The following is a 13,990-nucleotide window of genomic DNA, read 5'->3' as shown; positions in this document are numbered from 1 at the left end:
CTCCAATCCAAAGTTAAATCTAGTATTGTCTTCCTATTTCGCAATGAAGCATCCTTCACTCATGCTGCCAAACATATTGTCATAAAACTGACCATCTTACCGATCCTCGACTTTGGTGATGTCATTTACAAAATAGCCTCCAACATCCTACTCAACAAATTGGATGCAGTCTATCACAGCGCCATCCCTTTTGTCACCAAAGCCCCATATACTACCCACCACTTTAACCTGTACGCTCTCGTTGGTTGGCCCTCGCTTCATACACGTCACCAAACCCACTGGTTCCAGGTCATCTACAAGACCCTGCTAGGTAAAGTCCCGCCTTATCTCAGCTCGCTAGTCACCATAGCAGCACCCACACGTAGCACTCGCTCCAGCAGGTGTATTTCACTGGTCACCCCCAGGGCCAATTCCTCCTTTGGCCACCTCTCCTTCCAGTTCTCTATTGCCAATGACGAACAAGCTAAAAAAATCTCTGAAAGTGGAATCACTTATCTCCCTCACTAGCTTTAAGCACCAGCTGTCAGAGCAGCTCACAGATCACTGCACCTGTACATAGCCCATCTATAAATAGCTCAAAAAATTACCTCATCCCCTACTGTATTCATTTATTTTGCTCCCTTGCACCCCAGTATTTCTACCTTGCACATTCACCTACTGCAAATCTACAATTCCAGTGTTTTTATTGCTATATTGTATTTACTACCTTTACCTCCCTTATCTCACCTCATTTGCTCACATTGTATATAGACTTGTTTTTGTACTGTATTATTGACTGTTAGAGTAAAACAAACTATGTGTAACTCTGTTGTTGTATGTGTCGAACTGCTTTGCTTTTTCTTGGCCAAGTCGCAGTTGTAAATGAGAACTTGTTCAACTTGCCTACCTGGTTAAACATAGGTAAAATAAATACAATTGAAATAAATTGTCAGGGAATGATTTGCTGGGCATGAAATGATAAGAATGGAGTTCCTTCCACCTTCCACCATCCGGTCCTTCTGTAGCTCAGTTGGTAGAGCATGGCGCTTGTAACGCCAGGGTAGTTGGTTCGATTCCCGGGACCACCCATACGTAGAATGTATGCACACATGACTGTAAGTCGCTTTGGATAAAAGCGTCTGCTAAATGGCATATATTATTATTATATTAATATATCCTCCTCATTCCTAAATCCGATAGAAGAGGTTTTGTTCAGCATGGAGGTGGAAAGCATACGACTATCGGGCACAAGATCAGATGTCTCTATTAGATGCCATGAATCCTGCTTAAGAGGACATCACAGATTGCAGGGGATGGTTGAGCCACGCAATGAGATTTTCCCCCGGTGTATCACAAGGGAAAACATCAGATGTGATGTTGACAAATCTCTGGCCAGACCAACAAGAGCGACAGGATGTCCACCAAGAAGATGGGAACTTCCAATGTTACATGTAACATATTGCTTAAAATGAGAATAATCTGGATACATACACATGTGCATATCCTTTTTCTGTGTACAACAGTATTGACCTTTCCAAGTAAACTTTTATCTAGTGTTGAAATCGGTATCTATAAAGCTCAGTGATACACAATAGCATTCAGCTAGACAAAACTGACATTCTTGTACAGTAGGCGGTCAGTGTCAACAAAAAAGTAGAACAAACTGAAATTTGTATAAAAACAAACATTTCCAGGGTTGACTGCCATGGTGAAAAAACATCTAAACATTTTGACCTGTACAGCTCACACGATGACAATAACTAGGTTTTGAAGCATGAATTACATTTTTTGGGTGTGTAGTAAAACGCCAAATGGATCTACCTCCTGGTCCTCTTCCCCTGTCTTACCCACCAAGGGTAGAGACAGAGATGACCTCGCCTACTGAAATACCGGATTGGGCAAAGCCACCAGAAGACGACTCAAGCCAACCAACTACTGAACCTGACTGGTGTCAGGAAGAATCACCCTCTGCCTCAAGTGACACCTCTGAATGGGAAAAGTGTTTCCTCATTGTTGCTAGAGTAATGGGCACTGTCATGACCAGAGGCCCATATATGCACTGTAAGAAAAGTGTTTCCTCATTGTTGCTAGAGTAATGGGCACTGTCATGACCAGAGGCCCATATATGCACTGTAAGAAAAGTGTTTCCTCATTGTTGCAAGAGCAATGGGCTCTGTCATAACCAGAGGCCCATATATGCACTGTAAGAAAAGTATTTCCTGTTGTATAAGATATGTCATCACCCTCTCTGCTCTGAGGGAATGGGAGGAGCAGCAGATCGGGTGCAGAGAATCAAAAGGTATATAAAGAGACATTTGCCATTACTTTGGCGCTGACTTCTTGAATTCTGAATTCATTTAGACAACCATTTGACTTCGGGTAATTTGCCACCTGACTCAAATCACTTGTAGATTCTAATTTGCTGGAACTTGGGCTCTTGCCGTTTTAGCTACTGGACAGTAGTTTTGTCGTCAGAGTGCCTTTCGCCTGGCAGAATCAGGATGCAAAATATCTTAATTGATTGAGCTCCTCATCCCGGCTGGGTATTTCTCGCCACAGACACTGCGGTAGCTCAGCGGAGAACCTCTGATCTCTCCAGTCTAACTTGGATCTCTAAATTTAGTTAAACTACTAAAATTATCCATAGATTCTAATTTGCTGGAACTTGGGCTCTTGCCGTTTAGCTATTGGACAGTAGTTTTGTCGTCAGAGTGCCTTTCGCCTGGCAGAATCAGGATGCAAAATATCTTAATTGATTGAGCTCCTCATCCCGGCTAGGTATTTCTCGCCACAGACACTGCGGTAGCTCAGCGGAGAACCTCTGATCTCTCCAGTCTAACTTGAATCTCTAAATTTAGTAAACCACCGACTTCAAGACAACCTCTCAGCCAGTAGAGGGGAGTCGCTACCAACTAAATTCAAAAAGAACTCTGACCGATTGAAACTCTGCTCCTGATCTCGTGGGTCTCCTCGTCATCTCTCAAAGGTAATTAAATAACTATTACAAGTATTTTAATATAGAGATAAGTGTTATCATTGTACCAGGCATTTTATAGAGCATTAAGGCATTTGCATGTTTTTGATTAACGCTGTGTGTGACCGAGTAACAATTGTGTATTTTGAAGTGTGTTTGATTGTAAAAGACAAAAACAGAGTGTTTTCAAAAATAAACGGTAGTCTTATTTTGTCTCGAGTAAACGGTTCTCTCAAAGACAGTTAACGGCACGGGAGATAACAACTCTGACACTTCCCGCTACCGGGACACTGGAAACGGAGATCAGTGCTCTATGACAGAATGAGTTACTATTAAAAGACAAAGAGGAAGGTGTGTCCAGTAGTGATTCATTTAATTGTCTTATCGATCTATCTAAGTTTTATTTTCCAAGCGATACATAGACGACGGGCAGAGTAGTGAGACTAAGTTGACTAAAGGTCTTCACACTTTAAACTAGATACATCACAGAGGGGAAACACTCAACCACAGGGAAATCATATAGAGACTGGTAGGACTAGTGCTTAATAATAACTCAAGGACCAATTAGTGGTGAAACAAAGAGTCTAGAGGATAAAGGTGGGGTTCACACATCCCAGCTAGAGCTAGACCGTTGAGAGTGACAAGGCAAAAGACCTCTCTACGCGGACAACGCTTCGATATAGAAAGAGAGGCAGGGCTACGCGAGCGGTCCTGGTTATACCGAGATAACCTGAAGTACCTATAGTGCCCTGTCCAATCCAGGGAACGGGACGCTAACCACCTCTAGCAACCCCGCTGCCGGCCAAGGGGCGGGGCTGAAGGTTTCGTATCGCGACACTTGGCGCCCAACGTGGGGCCCCACACCTCTATATAAGACTCTACTACTACCTGAGTTAACGGCCCCTACCAGCGCTCTATTTCCAAACAACTTACTAAAGTAGGTATCTTTAAATAGTTAGAGATATGGCTACGGCAGTACATTTCGTCTTACCGGATCTACCATGGGGTAAACTGAGAGCGGTAGACCAGACAGCCATAAAACATCTTCTGGGAATAGAAGGAAGGGAAACTTTCTGGGATGATAAAAAATTCCAGAAAAGATCCCTAAATGGCAACTACCATAGATACTACGGCAGCTCATGAGGAGCAAAGTAGGGTAGAAAATAATGGTACAGTACAGGAAATGATACGCAGGCAAAAGGCAGGTCTACCCAACAGTAGGCTCGCAATGTGCGTACCAGGAATACCCTGGGGCCGCTGACCAAGAGGGAACAGACGGCCCCTTCCAATTACAGGATTAGGCAAATAGCCCTGAATCCTAAGAATTTCCAGTGAAGACTGATCAACTTCACTGGAAATTGTTGGAACAGGTGGAAATTAATTATAAAATGACACCAGTCTCTATTCAAAGTGTATAACAAATAATTGTATTATTTCCTTGGGAAAGTAAAGCTAACATAGTGCGTAAGTGTCACTATGGGCGTTGTATGAGGGAAAATCCCTGAGAAATAAGAAAGTACTATAGAGTTTATAACTAAATAGGAAATCTAAATACAATCTCAAGGTAAAGAGCAATGGCGGGTTAGAGTCTACTCTTTGAGGAAAAATCCCTGAGAAATAAGAAAGTACGATAGAGTTTAACTAAATAGGAAATCTAAATTAAATCTCAAGGTAAAGAGCAATGGCGGGTTAGAGTCTACTCTTTGAGAAAAAAAATCCCTGAGGAAACTAGAAAATATTATAGAGTTTACAACTAAATAGGAAATTTATACAAACCCCAAGGTGAAGATATGTTAACAATAGTGAATTATTTTCAGCGCCGTTAAGGCAGGCAAGACCTCGTAGTAATACGAAATTGGGTTCTAATTAAAGGTCATTCCAGAAAAAGAAGGGGGCCAGAGGGGTAAGTGTGTATTGTGGCAAAGTGGCCTTCTATGCACAGCCCTGGTACCCCATGGCAATGGCCCTGCTACAAGACGGGACTCCAACGAATCTAGGAGACACTAGTGTAATGTTGAGAGCCATGCAGGAAGATTTATGTTTAGGGTATATTTTAAGCCAACAGGGCAGAAAAAAGATGAAGTTAGAAAAGGAGTGATTTTATAAGCATTAAATTTAGTTATGAAAATAAATATGTTGCAGTTCTTAGGGATAATAAAGTACTGTAGGTAATGGATCACATACTACGCAACATATATAAAATTATTGATGAGACTGAGTTAAGATTAACCCAGGTTATTGTTAGATAAAATACAGTGGACTCCCGAAAGAGAGATTTCATTAGTACAGAAAACATATGCTATGTTTAGCAGCGTTTTGGCCTTATCTAATCATTTGAAGGTTTGTCTTCAAATAGTAGAAAGATTACAAGAATATATGGCATCTGTTGTGACCCAGGGTCATTGAGAGTATCGGGTTAATTAAGTTGAACTATATAATTATCTACATAAAAATGTTGAGTTCTATAAAATGCATTAGTGTAAACAGGGAGACAGTGAGACAGTCAGTCAATATTTGGAGACAGAGACCATATCTGGTACTGTCAGTATTAGCTGCGGCAACAGGAAGCAGATGCAGAAGCGAAAAAGGCCTGTTTTTAAACCACAGCCATTAAAAGCAGCAGTTAAGAGGAAGTTAAACATAGACATAACTACATTGAAAGAACTGAGACAGATAGTGGCCCATGTGCAAATGTATTAGGTCAGTTAGACACTGACACAGGAGTAGGGAAATGGGACTTTAATAAATAATGCAAAGAGTGGACACCTACAATTTCAGGATGGACTTTAAAAAAAGGATATGAAAATAATAAACCACATAGGGATAAATATGCTACAAGGAGAAGAAAATCTCCTCAGCTTATCGGACGCAAAATAATTATAAGTAAGGGGAGTCATAAAAAATGTTTTTTTTGGGGGTTCTAGACCAAATAGAGAGAGTCAGAACACACAGATGCAGTAATAGCAGCCCTAGACAGACTCAACAGAGCAGGTAGGTAATGGTAGGTATTAAAACCACCACTTGGGATAAGTGGAGGAACGTACATGCCACCAAAGGAGTTATGTTCATCAGTGACCAAGGATGGGACACTGACGAGCCAGGACCAGGACCTACAACAGTCAAGGTGAAACCAAAGGAGGATAAACCTAGGGACATAGTAGTGCTCACAGATGGAAGTGAGAAAACAGGAAGTAACCAAGTGGGGTTTTATTGTAAAAAAACAAAGCCACTGGCGAAACACTCATAAAAAGGAAACAAGAAATAACAGGCACTGCCCAGAAAGCAGAAGTCATGGCCATAATGGAAGCACTGCTACACTGTTCTACACCCAATCTAAAATAGAACTGGTTACTACAGTGCCCAGGCCATGACTTCTGACAAAAAGATATGGCAGAACAATGGTTACAGAAGTGCTAAAAACAAAACAATTCAGCACGAAGGAGAGTGGAGAAAGATCCATGAGTTAATGGATTGAATGGATATTGTTGTCAGTCACCAAAAAGCCCACACAGTAGATGGGGGAGGAAAAGAAGCTGACTTCAATCAACAAGGCAACAGGGAAGTAGATGAACTAGTCCAGATGGGCAGAATAGTTCTCTACAGAACTGAAGCAGACAAACTTAAGGCGTTGCACATAGATTGGGGACACCCAGGTCCTAAAATATTTATAAAGCGCCTTAGACAGGACCAGATAGAATTTGACCCAGTAGAGGCCAAACTGGTGTGCCAGCAGTGCATTACCTGTCAAGAGCAAAAACCTAGTAATCTAGGAAGAGTGTCTGATCAACACATCAAAACATGCACGCCCTGGAGTCAAATAGCATTAGACACTATGGGTCCCATGAAAAGTGCTACGGTACTGGGACATAGGTATGCTATAGTAGCGGTGTGCATGGCAACGGGCTACACAATGGTACACACAGCGAAAACATGCAATGCTCTGCCTGTGTTGACAATGCTTAACCTTTTGACTTTGACCCTAGGACGGTTTCAATCGATCAGGACTGACGAAGGACGTCAGTATAAAAACAAAAAGGTAGAGGAATGGTGCACCCAGAGGGGAGTAAAGCACACTTTCTCACCTCCCTACACACCTCAAGCAAATGGGTGTGCAGAGAGGACCATTGGCAAACTCAAAACAACTTTGGGGTTGTGGAGAGCGGACAAAGATTGGGGACCAAAGCTAGTGCAAGCATGCATAGAGTTAAGTAGCACCCCAACCAGTTCAGGGCCTAGTCCAAGAGAGTTAATGGGATTACCAGGACAAAATAGTATGGTGGATATTCCTAATCCCCAGTATACCCCTCTACCTTGTGTTTTAAAGGTAGGAGACTGGATCAGGATTAGAAAAAATCCAGCGGCAGACAACAGTGACCTGGTAATACCCAAGAAATACGGTAAAAAACATATTATTGAGGAAATAATAAGCGCTAATACTGTAAGGACAGCTTGTGGAAGAACAGTTGACATAGCACAACTTAGGAAAGTATTTCCTCTGCAATAGTACCAGACTGGAAATACCTCCTAGAGTGCAGAGCAGGCCTCCAAGTCAGGAGGAGTCCAAACACCATTTTAGGGCCTCAAAGGAGGGAGCACGGGAAGAGTAGTCCGGGAACGAAGCGTTCCGACAGGTCTACCTGGCTCAAGCAGACTGAAGTGTGTCCCTTGTGACGTATGCAAAGAGCCCACTGGCGATATGCAATACGAAGGGCCCGCTGAGCTGAGAATCAGGCAACTAGAGATGTGCTCTGATGGAGCCTCAGGGGAGTATAGGTGCAGGTATGGAAGAGTTCAGACATGTGGCAGGTGCAACTGCAACACCATGACCAACTGTGCACTGGACATAAGGACCATTAATGGTTCCTGGGACCTCAGAGGGTGCCAGTGTGCCTGGGATAGATATGGAAACATCTCAGACAAAGATTGCCTGGAATGTCGCAGACAGAGGGTCACAGAGGTCAAACTAACCAGAAGTGCCCTCTTAACCCCAGTTAGAATAGAAGTACCACTCTGGCCAATTCCCACTGGAACTGCAGGCCCAGACCCAGCTCTAACAGGTCAAAGGTTCCAATTTAACTCCAGCTATGAGTATCTGAGAGATAGGGACCTTGGAGAGGGACCTAGTGATGGATATGGGATAGACAGAGTCAACAGACAGGCCTGGATGGAAACAGGACAAGGTGAATGGATCCTAGTAGACCCTAGTGTAGCCTGGGATGGAGTGCTTCTGGAGTCCACGGGTTGGGACCAGGTGGACAGATATCCCCTAGACAACAACCAACAAACATCCTGGATGGATGAGAAGGTGTTGGTGGGAAGGTCAGTGCAGGCCAGTTAGAGAGCTACACTGGGGCAGAGCAATGGAAAAGGAACAAATGTTCACTTTCGTCACCCCCATGACTGGAGGAAATTATGTCCCTCCCCATGATGGAGATGGCAGGAGAAGGTACAGGTTAGGCCTAGGATGGCAGCTGTACTTAGCCCAGGACCCCGTGTATAAAACTGAAGGAGTCTACTCTTGTCACAAGTACATATGTAGAGATAGTGCTGCTGGAGAGGGAAAAGGTAAACAAAAGGCAGCACTCAAAAGAGAATATAGCCCACCTAAGAAATCATTCCTGGCTAGGGTGAAACTGGCATTTTGATCAGACCCTGGAGAGGGCCTATCCAAACCCAGAAACCCAATAGTTAAAAAATAAACTAAAAGATGCTCTCCCTCTTATATTTCACTGGAAATATGAAGTTGGGGGAGTACAGAACAAAGCATAGGGAATGTAAGATGGGATGATGCTGGTGGGTAAGTATGTTTTAATTATAGTTGGCGTCCCCAGCGCCACCATATTAGGATTGTATTTGGGCCTAAAATACGATCAAGAAAATGTAGAAATGGGAAAAGTAATATACCTAAAGAAACAGGAAGAGTAATATACCTAGAGTAAGTAAAGTAATATACCTAGAGTAAGTAAAGTAATATACCTAGAGTAAGTAAAGTAATATACCTAGAGTAAGTAAAGTAATATACCTAGAGCAACAAAAAATGTGAAAGTGACTTAATCACATTTAGAACATACACAAAGAAATGGGGCATCCAGGTACAATGTGACACAGCCAATGAAACTGAGTGTCCAGGTTTCCCCACTGTAAAGCTAAAAAGCAGAACTAATTACACTAAGTGGAACAACAGCCTAGGTGAAAATGTCACAATAATGGCAGCGTTAGGGTATGCAAAAAAATGAGGCATGCCGATAGACAAAGTGTTCAAGAGAATTTGGAAAGGGCTGTTTAAACTACTGGTCAAAATAAGTAAACTGGCCCTAACAATTACCTGGTCAATCTTCAAGGGGATCAGATGGTTGTTAAAAGGACTGATCATCTGGAGCATGGTATATGAGAGAGTGCATCCTCCTAGAAGACAGGGACCAGCAGTTCCTGTTGAACAGGATGTACTGCTCATGACCCCGAGAGGAACGGATGTGACCCAAGTTTAAGGGACAAAAAGTGACTACATAAGTGAACCCTGAACAACTCAGGTCACGACACCTTCCTGATCAGAGATAAAGAGGCATCCTGCTCTTCACACATCGCAACTCGACAACCAGACTAATTTCAGGCCACGATACTTAGAAGATATCTACTACCATGACTTCCAACGAAACTGACCATGCCAACTCAACTGAGGCATATAGTCCCTTCTCGGACCAGGTATGGGAAAACATCTGCTGTCAAATATTAGTTCTCGTAATTTTTTGGAAAATAGCATGGGAAAATAGGCATAATAATGGCTTAGTAACTTGGGTTACTCTGTTTGTTAATTCATTAGTGGCCACTGCTAGACTAGGGTTAACGATGGGACAAAAATAATGCTGTCCGTTGTACCGATAATACTAATCCAGAGAATGTACACAATATTAGGAAAATATTATTTGGTCTGTCTGTGTTTAGAAGCTTTGGCCGCAGCTATGACTGTAGTAAGTAAAATAGGTGCAATAGAGAAGAACGGAACAGACGGTAAAATGGAACCTATGTGTGCTACCATAATTGGAATACACTATGTGGCGCGGATCATTGAAGCAGGCCTAGTTGGCATGCTATGTGTCCAAATAATCAAATTAATGAGAAAACTAAAACCAAAAGATCAGCGGAACACAGCCTTAAAGGCCGTCCCACTGGTCCTCTGGGTAACCGTCCTATTGATCCTAAGTTGCGGAGAAGAAATGGGGTGGCCCACAAACATTTTGAAAGTAGTTTGGGGATTGTGTTTACCCATATTCGTTCCCCCCACTCCCAGCAGGACCAGGAGGAACACGTCAAGCCATGGGACGGGGTAAGGATGGCTAAAGTAATAGTGCCCCCCCAGTGACAGAACCAGTAGGGGAAGCAGGGGTATTAATAGAGGTAGAGGAGAGTAGAATATGGTTCATAGACATGTGGGAAAGACATTTAGATCCCCTTAAGGCATATACAAATTGTGGGGGTTGTGGCCAATTGGAACCATTGCCACTAGGGATAGACTCTACCAACGGGGTAGTGTTAGGCGGAACCACCTTCATATATGTGCTCATTGTTACCAAGGGGGTGTAGCATACCGCATTAGGCGTAGCCATGACCCCATTGGTACTTATGCGGGCCCAGTGACCTCGTGGGGAGCCACGGGGCCAGTAACAGAGGAAGGGGACAGATGGATCAGGAAGTTGAGTCCCAACGGACCCAACCTGAATCTCTGGAAAAGCGAATCATGGCCCAGAAAGGCATGGAGAAAGCCGGGATACCGAACCTTGACCCTTAACCACCGGAGGGTGGCTGGGGACATAGGAAATGGTACGCTGACCGGGCAGTGGGACGAGGCTCTGATAGTCAAAGACCTGGAAGCCCATTGGTCTCAGGAAGACCTCACCATGCTAAAATAATAAAACAGAGCCCTTGGTTCATGTACGGGAGTGCTAGACCACTACGGAGTTGCCAAATCTTCCCACCAAAATGGGAAAGACTCAGCTGTGGCCAGTGGAACCTAAGCAATTATGTGGCCGCAATTATGTAGCGCAGACGATGAAATAGCCATTAGAAAGGCTAGGAGAGAGCCAATGTCCAAAGTGATTGGGTGTACTGAGACAGGGGGAAGTGAAACTCTGACTGACTTCAGTAGGAAGCACAGAAGAGGAACCCAAAGAGGCCTTAGGAGGCAAAATGGGTACAGGTTTAGGGAGCCAGGGAATCATAGACATTCTTACTGGCACACTTGTATTACCTCAGTGCCCCCCAGACCTGAGCAAAGAGGGCCTGAAAGGAATGGTCCAGACACAAAGTTAGAGCTAAGATATAGGGGAGAACCTCTCAGGCTTAGGCCATAGACTGGCCGACTTGACCCTGGCCGCAGAAAGAGCTGTAGGAGCTCTGACCCAGAAAGACCCCCAGGGGAACGATGGACCTCAAAGTCGCAGGGACAAAAAGAGAACCAGGAAGGGGCAAGGTAGACAATAGGAGAATAACCTTTCTTTCTCCAGGGCCCCATGGAAGACACCCAGTCCGGGGAAGAAGATTGGGAAGAAGAAGAAGTTAATAGGCCAATAGGGCACAGAGTAATAACCAGATGGCAAGAATTAGAACGTAAGGGTATGACTGAGTCCCAGACACTAGGGATTATCCTGTAGGGTGGATAGCACCAGTAGTAATAATTCCTCACCCTGCCGCTCTTAAAACATGTGGCTCATGTGATAGAAGTACTGAAGGGGTACTCAGCGGGAGATCAGTGTTAAGAGGACGGATGTTAGACAACGTATGTATGTTATGTCTAGCCCGCAGAGATAAGTGGCCAACCCTAAAACCCATAGTAAACAAGGGAGACAGATGGGGACACGTAGAAGAGCCAGAAGAGTTAAATTTAACAATGGTTTACAAGGGACAAGAAGTAGACTGGGATAAGAGAACTGGCACTGTTGAATTACATGGGATGGCTTACGAGACCTATTCAACAGGTTGGAGAAGAAGGACAACAGAGACGGGTTCAAAGATGCACAGGCTGTGAATCAGGAACCAGAGGAAAGTACACATGCCAGTGGGGCAATAAGGATGGTGTTAGAGTGGCGCTTTGCAAGAGATGCTTATGTTTTAAGAGTTGTGATAGAAAAAGGCAGGAGTGGTATAGCGAGGACAAACATGAGGTTTGGCCTATGGAGAGAGAATATGCTGATATATTTGAAAATGGTAGAATAGCTTCTAGATGTAGACATACAGATGGTGTATATTTGAGAATGATGGTCAGAGCTGATGATAAGGGCACCATGCAGGGACAGCGTAAATGGGCAACAGTATGGGGAATAACGGCTAGGTCAGACGGACTAGTGCTAGGGATAACCAGAGTTGGAAATCAGAGTCCGGTTAAAGGCACTAAGAGAAAAGAGACAGGGGTAGATCCTGGAGAGGGTGTAGTAAAACGCCAAATGGATCTACCTCCTGGTCCTCTTCCCCTGTCTTACCCACCAAGGGTAGAGACAGAGATGACCTCGCCTACTGAAATACCGGATTGGGCAAAGCCACCAGAAGACGACTCAAGCCAACCAACTACTGAACCTGACTGGTGTCAGGAAGAATCACCCTCTGCCTCAAGTGACACCTCTGAATGGGAAAAGTGTTTCCTCATTGTTGCTAGAGTAATGGGCACTGTCATGACCAGAGGCCCATATATGCACTGTAAGAAAAGTGTTTCCTCATTTTTGCTAGAGTAATGGGCACTGTCATGACCAGAGGCCCATATATGCACTGTAAGAAAAGTGTTTCCTCATTGTTGCTAGAGTAATGGGCTCTGTCATAACCAGAGGCCCATATATGCACTGTAAGAAAAGTGTTTCCTCATTGTTGCAAGAGCAATGGGCTCTGTCATAACCAGAGGCCCATATATGCACTGTAAGAAAAGTATTTCCTGTTGTATAAGATATGTCATCACCCTCTCTGCTCTGAGGGAATGGGAGGAGCAGCAGATCGGGTGCAGAGAATCAAAAGGTATATAAAGAGACATTTGCCATTACTTTGGCGCTGACTTCTTGAATTCTGAATTCATTTAGACAACCATTTGACTTCGGGTAATTTGCCACCTGACTCAAATCACTTGTAGATTCTAATTTGCTGGAACTTGGGCTCTTGCCGTTTAGCTACTGGACAGTAGTTTTGTCGTCAGAGTGCCTTTCGCCTGGCAGAATCAGGATGCAAAATATCTTAATTGATTGAGCTCCTCATCCCGGCTGGGTATTTCTCGCCACAGACACTGCGGTAGCTCAGCGGAGAACCTCTGATCTCTCCAGTCTAACTTGGATCTCTAAATTTAGTTAAACTACTAAAATTATCCATAGATTCTAATTTGCTGGAACTTGGGCTCTTGCCGTTTAGCTATTGGACAGTAGTTTTGTCGTCAGAGTGCCTTTCGCCTGGCAGAATCAGGATGCAAAATATCTTAATTGATTGAGCTCCTCATCCCGGCTAGGTATTTCTCGCCACAGACACTGCGGTAGCTCAGCGGAGAACCTCTGATCTCTCCAGTCTAACTTGAATCTCTAAATTTAGTAAACCACCGACTTCAAGACAACCTCTCAGCCAGTAGAGGGGAGTCGCTACCAACTAAATTCAAAAAGAACTCTGACCGATTGAAACTCTGCTCCTGATCTCGTGGGTCTCCTCGTCATCTCTCAAAGGTAATTAAATAACTATTACAAGTATTTTAATATAGAGATAAGTGTTATCATTGTACCAGGCATTTTATAGAGCATTAAGGCATTTGCATGTTTTTGATTAACGCTGTGTGTGACCGAGTAACAATTGTGTATTTTGAAGTGTGTTTGATTGTAAAAGACAAAAAACAGAGTGTTTTCAAAAATAAACGGTAGTCTTATTTTGTCTCGAGTAAACGGTTCTCTCAAAGACAGTTAACGGCACGGGAGATAACAACTCTGACACTCCCCGCTACCGGGACACTGGAAACGGAGATCAGTGCTCTATGACAGAATGAGTTACTATTAAAAGACAAAGAGGAAGGTGTGTCCAGTAGTG

General features: G+C 43.7%; 2 protein-coding genes across 5 annotated transcripts in view; one reads left to right on the top strand and one right to left on the bottom strand.

The window, feature by feature from the left end:
- LOC118375018 (arrestin domain-containing protein 3-like) overlaps positions 1–13,990 on the bottom strand; it is a 29,372-nt gene that overhangs the window by 13,745 nt on the left and 1,637 nt on the right. The gene's annotated exons all lie outside the window — the stretch shown is intronic.
- The window catches only part of skic3 (SKI3 subunit of superkiller complex), a 59,904-nt gene continuing 48,348 nt past the window's right edge, over positions 2,435–13,990 (top strand). The window contains exon 1 of one of the 2 annotated variants that reach the window (XM_052461207.1): positions 2,435–2,965. The gene's annotated coding sequence lies outside the window, so the exon portion shown is untranslated. Of the gene's footprint in view, positions 2,966–10,165; positions 13,636–13,990 lie in introns of those variants that run through there. The other variant, XM_052461205.1, reaches the window with a different exon arrangement.

Source organism: Oncorhynchus keta, chromosome 14, assembly GCF_023373465.1.
Source record: "Oncorhynchus keta strain PuntledgeMale-10-30-2019 chromosome 14, Oket_V2, whole genome shotgun sequence".
Classification (NCBI taxonomy): Eukaryota; Metazoa; Chordata; class Actinopteri; order Salmoniformes; family Salmonidae; genus Oncorhynchus; species Oncorhynchus keta.
The sequence above is the reverse complement of the archived record's forward strand: the minus strand, read 5'-3'. Positions and strand labels throughout refer to the sequence as shown.